The sequence below is a fragment of the Schistocerca gregaria genome, chromosome 4, assembly GCF_023897955.1.
Source record: "Schistocerca gregaria isolate iqSchGreg1 chromosome 4, iqSchGreg1.2, whole genome shotgun sequence".
Lineage (NCBI taxonomy): Eukaryota > Metazoa > Arthropoda > Insecta > Orthoptera > Acrididae > Schistocerca > Schistocerca gregaria.
Window position 1 is genome coordinate 531951724 of NC_064923.1, and position 16335 is coordinate 531968058.

Here is a 16335-nt window from a genome sequence, read left to right on the forward strand (position 1 = left end):
AGGAGCTAATCCTTGTCCAACAAATCACAGGCAACACTCAACGGTCTGTCCGCAAGACGAATTCCGTGAAGGTCTGACCGGCATACTTTCTTCCCTTTGACAGTATGGTACTATGCAGACTCGGACGTCAAAGGATCCAAGCAGAATACCAGTCGACGAAGGGATGCTTCCCCTCATCTACATTCGGTGACCTATCCAGCTGAAGAAAGCCATAGATCACCTTCGTGGATGTCAAGTGCGCTGGTGTTATCGCAATACGGGCGAAGTTCAGATCGAGGAAAAAGTGGCGGAAGTAAGAGAAGGGCAGCGGAACGTCCGAAATCGCGACAGGTGCTCAGAGAGAGTATGCTGCAAAGGCTTCCGGCTATAGGCTGGTAAAATACCTAGGACAATGTCACAGCAGCGTCATGTTGGAGCCTATGCAACGGGTCTATCGCTCTGTCAGGCACGGTATACAGACCTATGGTTCCCGTGCACGGGGGGTAGAGTGAGGGTCTCGTACCTTATCTTCAACAGCAAACCGTAGCACACATATGACCTCAATGACGCTAGCATGCGACGATCCATGTATGGCGGAATAGGAAGTGTCTGTCCCACGGGCAGGGAATGCGTGACATCAAACATACATATTATGTCCATTGCAGGCGCCGGCAGTTGAGAGCAATCGAACGCCGCAAATCACTTGCGAAATTGAGTCAGAAACATTGGATAGTATCAGCGACACGCAAAGGAACAGTGCAGTCTGGGGGAAACCCGGCAGCTACCCATGGCGATCCATTTGCGGACTTTAAAGTAGCTACCAGATGGTACCAGTGTCTCTCTGACCTCAGTACCGCTACGTAGAACGATGCCGAAATCGTCTGCATAAGTAGTGCAGCTGAACAAACGGAACTGAGAGATATCCCCGGGAGTTGCTGAAGGAGGTCGTATAGCAATGGTTCCATGGCAAAAGCATACAACAGTGCAGACAGCGGGCAGCCTTGACGCATCGATTGACGGATCGAGATGTGAGGAGTGAGGCGGCCTTCGTATAGCCCATCGGACGTAGCTCCATGAAAGAGAAGCGTTACGACGTCACCAGTCGTATCAGGGTAACAAGTATTGCGCAGCACAGCAACCGATTCAGATAGTCGTGATCGACCCCATCGAAAGCTTGCTCCAGAAAGTCAAGAGCTACCGAAAGTCCAGGGATAAGACGAGCGTGAGCATTGGCGATTATGTTCCTACAGCGACGTAGGGCAGGCAGTGCGGATGTTTCTGGCACCCCAGCAACAGTTGGGTATAGAACTTTGTGTCGGTACTGAGCAACGTCAAGGAGTGGTAATCGCAGATCCTTGAGGCACCATGTGGTTGGGAATGAGGAAACCGTCTAGGAAGCAGTCTAGGATCGTCACGAGGGGTGACATAAGGTCTTGAAAAATTTCCACCCTCCTTGACGCCAGTAGGGGACTAAATGTCTGATAAAACACCACTGGGAGGCCTTCAGGGGCAGGCGATCGGCTCATAGGAGATGCCTGGATATCATCATGGACTTCGTCCTCCATGTCAGCAAGCAGATCCATAGTTGCATCCAGAGGAAACGAGCAAAAGGAGAGTCTCAAGACTGCCCTAATGTCGGCAAGGTGGTGACGGTGTCCAACGTACAGCATAACATAAAAAGAATACAGGGCAGGTCCTACACCCGTTTAGTATCAAAACGATGCCCTTCATCGGTCATAAAATTATGGCGCCGTTCCTGTCATATGGTGGCGCTCTGGCGAATAGGACTTCATGGTACATTCCCGGAGAATGCAGAAATAGAATTTCTGAAATCATCTCAACCATCCTGCAGCCACCCTTGCGTAACCAATCAAGACCTTGCAGACGGCAGGCTTTGCGCAGAGCACCCACCACGACAGGGCAGACTGATAGGCATCACGGCTTCAACAACAAGTCATTATCCTGATGAGCTGCCGGCAGTGGGGCGAAGTAAGGTGGATTGCGTTCAGTTTCCATGGTCCACGGCAACGTCACATCATATAGCGGCAGAGATCGATGGCACAGATATATGCGTCGTGGTCGGAGAACACAGTGAGTCAGACTTCAGCAGCCTGCAACCCATTGACAATATGACGGGGGATGTAAACACAATCAAGGCTGGCAGAAAGGCTAGTGAAATGCGTAAACTCCGGACGATCACCCTGAACATGCTTCCAAGAATCAACAAACCTGAGGTGGTGGAGAATTGCCGCTAGAGCCGCGCACGGAGAGCGACGTCGTAGATGCGCCATGGCGCCTGGGTGCAGTTGAAATCGTATCCCATAATCAATGCGTCCTGCCAACCCAGGAAAGAAGGCGTGACCGTCCTTGAGAAGGAGGTGGAACGTTCACGTTGGCGACCCAAACAAGTTGGAGCATAGGCATTGACGATTCTGTCGTCACTAAACGTAAGTGCCATGCCTTCGTCAACAGGGAGACAGGCAGTAGCATCAGAGATGATACAGTCATTTGGAGGATCGCCATACCACTACCGGAAGAGGAAGCACAAGCGCCACGTGCACTAAAACCACGGGGAGCACAGAAAGTTGTAATTTGCGCTTCCTGAAGGAGAGCATCGTGAACGCCTATAGCATACAACATGTCATGGAGTAAAGCTAATTTGTGGCGAATGCTATCAACACTGAACGCGGCTATGTGGTGTATGAAAAAACTGCCATCACCATAACAGGCGATTCAAATAAAGGGAAGCACAGGAATCTCCCCGTTAAGACCCATAAAAGGGCACATCATTGTGACTGGGAGGAAGCCAACACCAAAGGAGGGTCAGTCACTCTGTATGCCTCCAGATTATTCTGTACACCTCCAGACTGTCCGTCGACGTCGTAGACGTCGTCCGCCCGGGAGACAGACGTCTCGCTGCACTAGTTTCAGTGGAACACTATCAAAGGTGCGCCCACAGGTATTCAGACACAGGAAGGGAGGCAAACGCATCAGGTGCAGGTGGGAGAAGGTCGGTGTCCGGAGATGGACTCTGACAGGAACAGGCGGGGAAGGACGTCATCGCTCGTTTGTACTACAGCGGTGTAGGAAAGACAGTCAAGACGTTCATCGGGTCGTTGAGAGAAGTCGACGCCATTACCGTCTGGTTCAGAGGGGTCGCAGCAGACAGTACCGCCTCCGACGAGTATGACATAGATATCGCAGTAGTCGCCGCAAGATGAACATCTGCGGTCGGTGTCTGGACCAGTCTACGTCGGACGCTTTCAGAAATGACATGGCGTTCTTGGTCACAACGTGAACAAGTGCGCGGCTGGCCATCCCACACGCCGACAGCTTGCACCCAGCTATAACCACGTAGGAAGGCACGTGCTTCTGTAGTTCAGTTTTTCTCTGACGGACACTTGAAGGACACTGTAGGTTTCGAAAGCCTTCCATGTTTCAGCAACGTGACTGACAAAATGGCCGTTACATGCAAAAGCGGCCACCACAACGTCCGGCGGTGCCATACGTCGTCAGGGCACAGTTCGTCATTCGCCACCGTCATGTACACAGACACGAATTCCGAGAAAGCCTTGTGGCGGGAGACGCATTTGTTTCCGTATGAAACGTTCTACTTCACACGCCTTCAGTCGTTAATTTCATTGTCCCACAAAAACACGGGAGAACTGCCGGATATCAGTAACGTTCTGCCACGATATTTCGGCGCGGAGTCTTCTGGCCATCTTCAGGTGAATGCCACTGTAGTAGTACTGGCGAGTACGCTTTTTTTTTTCTTTATTGTATTTCAATTCACCATCGGGGCGGGCTGGCAGCAGCATATGCGCTGCTCTTCAGCCGAAAGACATAGAACAAACAAGAGGAGACATTTAAAAATGACAAAGAAGAGAATATGGTGAACATAGATATAAAAAAGGGGGAACATCATGGAAGGCAATAGACAAAAAAACTGGGTGACTGTAAAAAGGAGATAAAAAACTGTTTAAAAGAAGCACACAAAAAGCCACACACTGCGACGATTAAAAGAACACAAGGCATAGTATGACCTGAGCATAAAAGTATCGACGGATGGCGTAGCACATAATGTAACACTGACGACGAACCTCAAGGCAGTACATAATTAAAATGACACCTCTTGACGCACAGGAAAAACTGCACTAAACACAGCACTGATGTGGCACACTGATGATGATCAATACAGAGGATCTGCCAGGCGCTAGGAGATGAGGGATACCTGAAGAAGGGAGGGAGGGAGGGGAAGAGTGGGGGCCACCCTGAAGAGGGCTAGGTAGGGAGGAATGTGGAAAGGAAAGAGGCAAGTATGAGGTGCAGGGTCACAGGGGTGGAAGGGGTGGAGGAAAATCCGCTCTGGGAGAAGGAGGGAAGAGGAAAAAGGGGGCCCTGGGGAGAGGGTGGGGAACAAGGCCAGGTTATAGTTGGAAGGAAGGGTACATGTCACGGTGAAGTTCGTCATCTGTGAGGGGAAGGCGTTGGAAATTGACCTGATGAAATAGATGGAGGTTGTGGAGGTGGAGAGAGGGAGGGATACAGCGGTAGAGGCGTGGTAACGGGAGGGGGGTGGAGAGGAAGGAGGAAACCAGAGGGTGTGGGGGATCAAGCCTGTGGACAATGTAATGGATGCGGAGATGTTGGAGGAACAGGAGGAGGTGGGGGAAGGATCCGTGTGGGGGAAGGAAGGCGGATACAGAAGGGAAGGCGGAGCGCATGGCGTTCAAGGATTTGGAGGGCCTTGTAAAAGCGTGGAGGCGGAGATCCAGGCAACGCTGGCATAACAGAGGAGAGGAAAGATGGATTTATAGGTGTGGATGATGGTAGAAGGATGCAATCCCCATATCCGGCCAGACAGGAGTTTCAGAAGGTAGAGGTGGGAGTGGGCTTTCTGCTGGACGGTCTGGAGATGAGGGGTCCAGGTGAGGTGTCAGTCGAGGGTGAGGCCAAGGTCTTTCAGGTTGGGGGTGAGGTAGATAGAACAACCATAAAGATGTTGTTGTTGATGTGGTCTTCAGTCCTGAGACTGGTTTGATGCACCTCTCCATGCTACTCTATCCTGTGTAAGCTTCTACATCTCCCAGTACCTACTGCAGCCAACATCCTTCTGAATCTGCTTAGTGTATTCATCTCTTGGTCTCCCTCTACGATTTTTACCCTCCATGCTGCCCTCCAATACTAAATTGGTGATCCTTTGATGCCTCAGAACATGTCCTACCAACCGATTCCTTCTTCTGGTTAAATTGTGCCACAAACTTCTCTTCTCCCCAATCCTATTCCTCATTAGTTATGTGATCTACCCATCTGATCTTCAGCATTCTTCTGTAGCTTCACATTTCGAAAACGTCTATTCTCTTCTTGTCCAAACTATTTATCGTCCATGTTTCACTTCAATACATGGCTAAACTTCATACAAATACTTTCAGAAATGACTTCCTCACACTTAAATCAAAACTCGATGTTAACAAATTTCTCTTCATCAGAAACGCTTTCCTTGCCATTGCCAGTCTACATTTTATATCCTCTCTACTTCAAGCATCATCAGTTATTTTGCTCCCCAAATAGCAAAACTCCTTTACTACTTTAAGTGTCTCATTTCCTAATCTAATTCCCTCAGCATCACCTGACTTAAGTCGACTTCATTCCATTATCCTCATTTTGCTTTTGTTGATGTTCATCTTATATCCTCCTTTCAAGACACTGTCCATTCCATGCAACTGCTCTTCCAAGTCCTTTGCTGTCTCTGACAGAATAACAATGTCATCGGCGAACCTCAAAGTTTTTATTTCTTCTCCATGGATTTTCATACCTACTCCAATTTTTTCTTTTGTTTCCTGTACTACTTGATCAATATACAGATTGAATAACATTGGGGATAGGCTACAACCCTGTCTCACTCCCTTCCCAACCACTGCCTCTCTTTCATGCCCCTCAACTCTTGTAACTACCATCTGCTTTCTGTACAAATTGTAATTAGCCTTTCTCTCCCTGTATTTTGCCCCTGCCACCTTTAGAATTTGAAAGACACTATTCCAGTCAACATTGTCAAAAGCTTTCTCTAAGTCTACAAATGCTAGAAGCGTAGGTTTACCTTTACTTAATCTTTCTACTAAGATAAGTGGTAAGGTCAGTATTGCCTCACGTGTTCCATTATTTCTACGGAATCCAAACTGATCTTCCCTGAGGTCGGCTTCTACTAGCTTTTCCATTCATCTGTAAGGACTTCGTGTTAGTATTTTGCGGCTGTGGCTTATTAAACTGATTGTTCGGTAATTTTCACGTCTGTCAACACCAGCTTTCTTTGGGATTGGAATTACTATATTCTTCTTGAAGTCTGAGGCTATTTCGCCCGTTTCATACATCTTGCTCACCAGATGGCAGAGTTTCGTCAGGACTGGCTCTCCCAAGGCCGTCAGTAGTTCCTGTGAAATGTTGTCTACTCTGGGAGCCTTGTTTCGACTCAGATCTTTCATTGCTCTGTCAAACTCTTCACGCAGTATCGTATCTCCCATTTCATCTTCATCTACATCCTCTTCCATTTCCATAATATTGCCCTCAAGTACATCGCCGCTGTATAGACCCTCTATATACTCCTTCCACATTCTGCTTTCCGTTCTTTGCTTAGAACTGGGTTTCTATCTGAGCTCTTGATATTCATACAAGTAGCTCTCTTTTCTCCCAAGGTCTCTTTAATTTTCCTGAAGGCAGTATTATCTTACCCCTAGTGAGCTAAGCCTCTAAATCGTTACATTCGTCGTCTAGCCATCCCTGCTTAGCCATTTTGCACTTCCTATCGATCTCATATTTGAGACGTTTGTATTCCTTTTTGCCTGCTTCATTTACTGCATTTTTATATTTTCTCCTTTCATCAATTAAATTCAATATTTCTTCTGTCACCCAAGGATTTCTACTAGCCCTCGTCTTTTTACTTACATGATCCTTGCTGCCTTCACTACTTCATCCCTCAAAGCTACCCATTCTTCTTCTACTGTATTTCTTTCCCCCATTCCTGTCAATTGCTCCCTTATGCTCGCCCTGAAACTCTGTACTATCTCTAGTTCTTTCAATTTATCCAGGTCTCATCTCAAATTCCCGCCTTTTAGCAGTTTCTTCAGTTTTAATCTACAGGTCGTAACCAATAGATTGTGGTCAGTGTCCACATCTGCCCCCGGAAATTTCTTACAATGTAAAACCTGGTTCCTAAATTTCTGTGTTACCATTATATAATTTATCTGATACCTTTTAGTATCTCCAGGGTTCTTCCATGTATACAGCCTTCTTTTATGATTCTTGAACCAAGTGTTACCAATGATTAGGTTGTGCTCTGTGCAAAATTCTACCAGGCGGCTTCCTCTTTCATTTCTTAGCCCCAATCCATATTCACTTACTACGTTTCCTTCTCTCCCTTTTCCTACTACCGAATTCCAGTCGCCCATGACTATTAAATTTTAGTCTCCCTTCACTATCTGCTTAATTTCTTTTATTTCATCATACATTTCTTCAATTTGTTCTTCATGTGCAGAGCTAGTTGACATATAAACTTGTACTACTGTAGTAGGTGTGGGCTACGTATCTATCTTGGCCACAATAATGCGTTCAATATGCTGTTTGTAGTAGCTTACCCACATTCCTATTTTTCTATTCATTATTAAACCTACTCCTACATTACCCCTATTTGATTTAGTGTTTATAACCCTGTAGTCACCTGACCAAAAGTCTTGTTCATCCTGCCACCGAACTTCAGTAATTCCCACTATGTCTAAATTTAACCTATCCATTTCCCTTTTTAAATTTTCTAACCTACCGGCGTGATTAAGGGATCTGACATTCCACGCTCCGATCCGTAGAACGCCAGTTTTCTTTCTCCTGATAACGACATCCTCTTGAGTAGTCCCCGACCGGAGATCCGAATGGTGGACTATTTTACCTCTGGAATATTTTACCCAAGAGGACGCCATCATCATTTAATCATACAGTAAAGCTGCATGCCCTCGGGAAAAATGATGGCCGTAGTTTCCCCCCTGCTTTCAGCCGTTCGCAGTACCAGCACAGCAAGACTGTTTTGGTTATTGTAACAAGGCCAGATCAGTCAATCATCTAGACTGTTGCCCTTGCAACTACTGAAAAGGCTGCTGCCCCTCTTCAGGAACCACACGTTTGTCTGGCCTCTCAACAGATACCCCTCCGTTGTGGTTGTACCTACGGTACGGCTATCTGTATCGCTGAGGCACGCAAGACTCCCCACCAACAGCAATGTCCATAGGTCCATGGTTCATGGCGGGGGGGACCATAAAGGGTGAGGTAGAAATCATGGAGGCGAAAGGAGCGAGTGGTGCGGCCTATGATGATTGCCTGGGTTGTGGAGGTGTTGAGATGGAGGAACCACTGGTTACACCAAGTGGTGAACTGGTTAAGGTGGCTTTGGAGCGTGCGTTGAGACCGTTGAAGGGTAGGATAGAGGGTCGGGAAGGCGGTCTCATCAGCATATTGGAGAAGGTGGACTGGTGGGAATGGCTTGTGCATATCAGCTGTATACAAGTGATAAAGGAGAGGGGAGAAGACAGAATCCTGGAGACGCCAGCCGTGGGATAAAAGATACGGGAGTTGGTGTTGTGGAGGGTGACATAGGAAGGACGGTGCGAGAGGAAGGAAGCGACCAGAGGGACAAAATTGATAGGCAGGGCGTAGGTTTGGAGTTTAAAGAGGAGACCGGGATACCATACACGGTCATAGGCATTTTGGAGGTCAAGGGAAACAAAAATGGCGGAGCGACGAGAGTTGAGCTGGAGGGACAGAAGGTGAACAAGGTTGAGGAGTTGGTCTTCAGCAGAGAAGAAGGGTCGGAAGCCACACTGGGAAAGGGGGAGGAGGTTGTTTTGAGCAAGGTGCTGATGGATACGATGGGAGAGGATGGATTCTAAGACCTTACTGAAGACGGAGGTGAGGCAGATGGGACGACAGGAAGAGGCGGCAGAAGGGGGTTTGTTGGGTTTGAGGAATTAGAGGACGCGGGAGGTCTTCCACAGGTCAGGGTAGAAGCCAGTAGAGAGGACGATATTATAGAGATGGGCGAGGACCGTCAGGAAGGAACAGAGGCTTTCTCGAAGGTGACAGTAGGTGACACAGTCGTGACCAGGGGCCGTGTTGTGTTTGGACTGGAGGATAAGTTTAATGTCGTGTGCTGTGATGGGAGTGTTTATGTCGGAGTGGGGCAACTGCCCAAGTACTGGAGACTAGGAGCAAGTGGAGCGACCGAGTATTGCCACGTTCCACGACGGTGGGGAAAAGAGAATAATCAAAGTGGGGATCATCGGGGATGGAGAAGCCCTCAGAAACGTGGGAAGCCAAGTGGTTGGCCTTACTGAGGTTGTCAAGAAGGAGGCGTTCGTTATGGAGAAGGAGGTAGTGGGGAGCGGAAAGGGAACCAGTAAGACGATGGAATGCGGACCAGTGCTTGGAGGAGTTGATAGGGAGGGTGGCTTTGAGTCGTGTGGAGGTCTGGAGCCAGTCTCGGCGTTTCGTTGCTGTAATAAGGTTACGTACGTGTCGCTGTATTTGCCTGTGGCGTTGGTGTGTATCCCTGTGACGAGTGCACAGGAAGGAGCGATAGAGGCGACGGGATTCACGGAGGAGGAGGACGACAGCTGGTGGAGGGAGAGTGGGACGGTGTGGGTGGATGGTTTAGTAGGATCATGAGCCACCACGGCATCAGTAATTACTAGACGACCTGGGCCTTTGTAAACCAGGTGTTTACAAAATTCCGTGTGAATGCGGCAAATCATATATAGGGCAGACGACAGGAACTGTGCAGGAACGCATTGTGGAACACCAACGGCATACTCGCCGTCTGTAACCCACCAAGTCCGCAATCGCCACACATTGTATTTCCACAGACCATTCCATGAATTACAACGACACAAAAATTTTGGCCCATACATCAATCTTTTGGAGCTCGATTATCAATGAATCTGTGGAAATAAGATTGTCTGACAACGAGACTCTCATCAATCGAGGTAGTGGTTATCAGCTAAACTCTGCTTGGAATCCTATTATAGAGAAACTTCGTAGTCGACGTAGTTATCTGCATAAAGATGGAAATCGACCTGATACCGATACGCCAGGCTTTCACAGTGGAGGGCGCGAGGCGCAGCGCACGGAGCCGTTATGAACGCACACGCTGAGCCGCGAATGCTCAGTGTCACCTCAGAAGGCTTTAAATAGCGGAACACAGCTCGTACTAGCCAGTACTACTACAGTGGCATTCACCTGAAGATGGCCAGAAGACTCTGCGCCGAAATATCGTGGCAGACCGTTACTGATGTCCGGCAGATCTCCCGTGTTTTTATGGAACAATCAGTACGCCGGGAAAGCTTTAAACATCACAATATCATTGTCGCTTGACGACAAGAAAATGCCATGCTGGTCGAATGAAGTCAGACTCTGAGACAAGCCGCTACGAGGAAGTAAAAAAAAAAGGCAATCGTTCTCAACCAGCACAACAGCCGAGCCGCAAACAAGGAGTGCGCGCGTCATCACTACCGACTGCGGAAGGCAGACAACCCGTAGAACAAGGGTGTAGTCCTATAGTTTCATCTGTAAGCTCTCTTTTCGTTGCTGTAGATATTATATTACCTTGAGTGAAATACATGGAAGCCGTAGTGGGAAAGTGGGTAGTGGGGTGCATTATGGGAACGTAATACTGGGACGTCTGTAGTGATGAAGACGCCGCCGAAATCGTTGAGGCCCTTTCCTGGAACTTCAAAAAATACAACAGGAATAGGTTAATACAGGTCCAGGAACGGAAGATCTCTGCCCTTCAGGCACAGCTGGATCATGCTTAGGTGAGAGCTGGCGAGGAAGATGGAAGTCAGTTCAGAGGGTAAGGCTGGGAACTATCAGATGGTAAGAGTGTTAGGAGAAGTAGGAGGCGGTCTGACAGTTTTGTTATGGCTACCAGCAACAGGTTTCAGCTCCCAGAATTGAGGGCAGTGGAGTTTCAGGATGATGCACGAGTAGGATATGTCAGCGGAATCTGCCTTTGATTAGTAAAAATAAGAATAACACTAATGTTGGGGAGAAGAGAGTAGTGCTGTTAGATAGAAGTCGTGATAGTGACGTGAATCCTCTATTACATGTCAACTTGGTGTGGCAGGTCACCAGCGTTTTCAAGCAGAGTGCTGGGCTGGATCAGGTGAGTCAAGGTTTAGCACCTATGTGTAAGGATTTCACAGAAGATGATCAGGTAAAGGATAAGGTATGGAACAGACTGGACAGGGACAGAGCATTCAACTTAGGAGGTGGCTTGAGTAACTACTGACACCAATGTGAGCTTGATGGGTCTGCTCAAAGGGTATGACTAACCTCGTCTTAGGAGCGCTGTATGGCTGGAGATGGTGCTGGTGATTGACTGCTGGGCGCACTTTGCGGTGATGTCGGTGGGGACGACCGGGAGATGGGGCTTCAGTCCCCACCTCAACAGGTTGGGGAAAGGGAGATTGGTGGAATTAATTTGCGGAAAATTGTGGGTGTTTGTGTGGCCACACTTAGTCAAATACCTGTTGTCTTGGATAGGATAAGTAGGCCGTTTTTAGAAAAAACCATGACATCAGGCTCCCCTCTCCTAAACTCATCTCAACGACCTTAGGGTTTTCTGCACCGTATATGTAGAAAATGTAGAATGTACCGCAATGGAGTACGCAAGCACCATGGAACTTTGCTGAGAATTACCGGTTATTCATCTACTTGTGCAGTCAATTTAAAATGAAGTACATCAGCCTGAAGCTGTGTTACAGTCTTTGAGCAGCATAGTTATGCATTACAAACCACGTGTGTACAGATGACGAACTGCACCATATAGTGCTATCATCGTATGAATATAAAAGATTCTGCTGTTGGTCTGATTTATGGGGGATTTTGTATCCATATCAGGGGTGGCAAACAGTTTAAAGGTAGAGAAGATCTGACCACAATTAGTGTAGACAGACATTTTGAATTGTCACCTATTAAAGTAACAAAGACACCTGCTAATAAGAAGCTGATCAATCTGTGTGTATACGGCTCACCTAGTGAAAATATGAACACTGTCTTTCACAGATGAACTGAAGTCCTGAAAACGGCCCCAAACCTTGGGTTACAGTATTTGAAGACATGAATATTAACATAAGTTTTGAGAGAGAAATTAGTGACAACTTCTTCAACAATCAGCACTGCTGGCATAGCACCAATTTAAACACTGCTACGAAGGTTTCTAAAAGTTCAGCATTAAATTTAGACCAAATACTTACTTAGGCTGATAGGGAAAATTCAAAGTACTAGCAAGAGATCTTGACATTTCGGATCGTTAGTGTTTGATAATAAATTGCAGACCAACAATAGGAATTTCTCAGGCTATAATATACATGTTACCTCTAGGACACTGGAAAATCAAGCTTTGGGGGAAATCTTCGTGGGAAAAAACTTAAATGCTAAGTTCTTTGAACTTTGAGCATAGTTGCAATAAATTCTTAAGGTGACTTTTCCAAAAGTCTACTGCAGGAGCTAGGGAAATTGATGGATAACTGTGGGGTATCAGGAAGTCCTGACAGACATTTAAATTTCTCAGTTCTTTGGAAAAGCGCTAAAGTAATCCACAGTTCCATAGGTGTAAAAAAATATACAGGGAGTACTGCTTGAGGCAAAAAATAATTCAGCAACAAATTAATATGCTGTGCAGAAAATAAAAGCAAAGTGGAGTGAGATGATTTAAAGCAAGACACTGGAATATGTGGACACAAACATAATAACATACGAATCTTAGTGAAAGCAGAAATGAAGAGTGGAACTATGTTTTACTTCGCATGTGACCAGCAACAGTTCTGGTTTCATCAGCGAGTGCCCTTACCTTGGGGGCATTGAAGAAGAAAATTTAGTTTTGCATTGCAATTTACATGAAACAATTCGTGTGTAAATGTAGAAACATGATTAATTAGAGAATTACTAAATGAAGTAGTACATTTGTTAAGACACTGACCTGTAATTCTGGAGGATGGAGCTATTTTGTCCGACCATCCTGACTTTGGTGTTCCGTGGTTTTCCTGGATCGCTAAGACAAATGCTGGGATGCTTCCTTAATCAAGGCCAGCCGACCATCTGTCCTATACCCAAAGCTACCTTTTCCATCCTCTTAAAGCATTCTATGTATGCCATACACTATATTTCTGTCCGTTGATTGGCGTTGTATTACCTTGACAAAACCAAAATCATTATGTGATGATCCTTGGAAGTAGAAATAAAGAACCGAAATAAATAAATAAAGAAGAAGAGTGAGACGAAATATAATTATTTCATACTAAACCCGCAGTTCTACTACAAACGAAATTATTTTAATTATGATTTCTATTCGGAAGCTATCTGACACGATATGGAGGAGACCAATTGCTGGAGAGTGCTTTCATTTTGAATAAACTAATTTAGTATTTTTCCAATAAAAAAGTGTGCTTTTTCTGCATTGTCTACTTAGTGGCAGTATTCTTGACTGTTGATCAAGGAAAGAGATACACTTATTTGTCAGAGAGCTTGCGTCATTTAGCTGGAGAGCCTATATCTCAAGTAGAAGAGACGTACAACATTAACAGTCAATAAAAATTCAGATTACTACCGTAAGGATCAAATCAAATTTTTAGAGATTTTCTTGAATGACTGTTTATGGTCCTGCATGAGGTAGTACATAGCACGTAATTACTGATTTAGGCAACCTACGAGTGAACAGAAATCTCGCCGCCGCAATGTGTTACTGAGTTCTGGTTTAATTAACACAGCTAGTGATGCCAAGATCTTTCATCACATCAGCATTGTTTAATTTCACTGATTATACCTGCGTCACAGACCTTTCTCTCGGATCATCAGTTGTAAACTGTATCAAGAAATCTTTTATCAACATCATTGTGAAAACATAAAACAGGAAATTCCATAATATTGGAGCATGTGCTAAAAAATCTGTGTAGTGCCATTTATATCGTCTCGTTGACACAAACATTTTCATATATTCTGCTAATATTTATTAGAACAAGTTAAACTTAGGTCATACTTGGATTTATGCTGCGTTCTTCGTAGAGTGGACGAGATCATCTCGAAAGTATCTTCGGACGGCTGAAAGAAGGGGTAACCTCATGCCACGTGGTAAACGGGGTATTGTACTACTGAGAGCAACATGAGATGAAAAACGATTTTTATATCTAACTGAGTGCTGAGCAGATCCAGATTAATTTTTAAGGCAAAATTTTGGATGAAATTAGTTATTATTTATACCTCAGCATAATAGAGACGACTGTCTACCTCATGGGTTAAACAAGAGACTAGTAATATAATGAACACTTTCTAATTTACTGTTTCATTGGTCCACAAAATTAATTTTGTTATATTCGTTATGGTATGCAATTTTAATTAAGACCGCTGAAACTATTACTATGAAGGATCGGTAAGGTACTATCACATTGAGGGGCGTGAATATAGCTTATCCAGACATACTTGGTGGACGGGAAAGACGAGAGGCAAGTTTCCAGGTTTTTCTCCTTTCTTGTTTCAAAAAGCCGATGGCGTAACGTAAGCGAAACGTTTGGCCACACATCTCAGCAGGAATTCTTAAATGATCCTCGTCTGACGGGCTAAAGTGTCTTAATAGTGACGATTGATAATAGTAAATTGAACATATCTCAGTCTTCATTACTATTGGAACCACCAACTATTTCAGGAACGTGGGGTACCAGACAACAGACCTGAAACCAAGTACTGAATGTTCGCTGTATTGGGCATACAGTCCACACGGCACACTTTGCGCAAGACTCAACGAAGTACGACTGGGGAAGAAGATGTTAGCTGCACATGCATCAATAGCAGAGTGTATCAGTCTTTACATCTACCGTTCTTTCCTTCCGCGAGTTTTCAGACTGTATATAAGATAGTACCTTGCATATTCTCTACTTCTATGACAACGTAGTAGTGAGAAGTGCCGCCTCATGGTCACATATTTTTTTGTATTTTTTTTTTTTTATACTTTTTACTCTGTATCTAGTAATTCAACCAAATGAAACGAGCAGTAATTGCGATTTCGTTGACGGTTAGTTAAGAGGTTATTACTCTGTGATACTACATTCAAAACAAAACTTGGTCTCTGCATCTCCAAGCCCGTAACACACAGTATAGTTTCATAGAAGGAATGTACTAAAAGATTTTCCCTTGATCCTGTGATTACCAGTGTTCCTGTATCCCACAGAATGAGTAAGTAATTACATTTGTTGGCAACAGGAGGGCGCTGTGCTAGGAACAAATCAATAATCCTGTGGGGTAGTCAGTGACATTCAACATTAGGGCAAATTACACACCTGAGTAGATTCTTCTGCATTTGGTGAAACAGTACACTAAAATCTAAGACAAGTTGTCGACGAATGAGAAAAGTGAGAGGGAAAGCGTTGGCGTAGCTCTCAAGACTATTAAAGATAGTAAAAGGTGAGTGCTGACAGAATTGAAGCTGTCAATACATTTCAGAAATCCTAGCTGAGTGTCTCAGTCGCTTATTTCTATATCAGTTTATGGGCAGGCGAGTTGTACAAAAATCTATAATTATTTCAATACGTTTAGTGTTTGTTTTCTGTTTTGCCAATATTACCTGTGAAAATTGTTTCATTATCAACATATGTTCACGTACATTGTTTACAGAGAAGATGGTCCCTAATGCCATGTTTCACCTAGTGTGAAACAAAGTTTTTATCAGCAATTGATACTCAGAGATTTAGAGTACTATGCATTTTACAAATAACTTACCCCTTATTCGTTGCGGAGGACCGTTTAATGTTCAAGACGCCTGCCAGATATTGGATCTTGTGCAAAACACCACTTCAGCCAGGGTCTGGCGGCAAATCGCAGTTGGCCTGCCATCGCAGTGAATCTGGTCACTGCCAGTACTCAGGGGACGTCCGTTACGGACCCTGCAGTCACAGAGGCGCGAATAAAACGCGCTGCCCTGGTCGGCGCCATAGCAGAAGAACTGCATTCGGTGGCACTAATTACGGGCTCTCCAGTGCCTGTTTACGGCGGCTTCGGACAGGCGCAGGCCGGTTAGCCCGCGAAACCCGGCGACCCGGTCCGGCCGGCGCAGCCGTTTTTGCCAGGTTTTATTGCAGCGGTAAGCAGCGCTAATGCGGCTGTCCGGGGAAATTAACGAACTGTGAGGCTCGTTAGCGGCCGGGGGATGAGGCCGTCACCGCCGCCAGCGCTTCTTCTTCTGGTCGGCGCGGCTGGTTTATGAACGCGACCAGCTCTCCACCATTCCCTCTCTCTCTGTCGGCACTCCTCTTTCTCCTTCTGTCAGTTTGC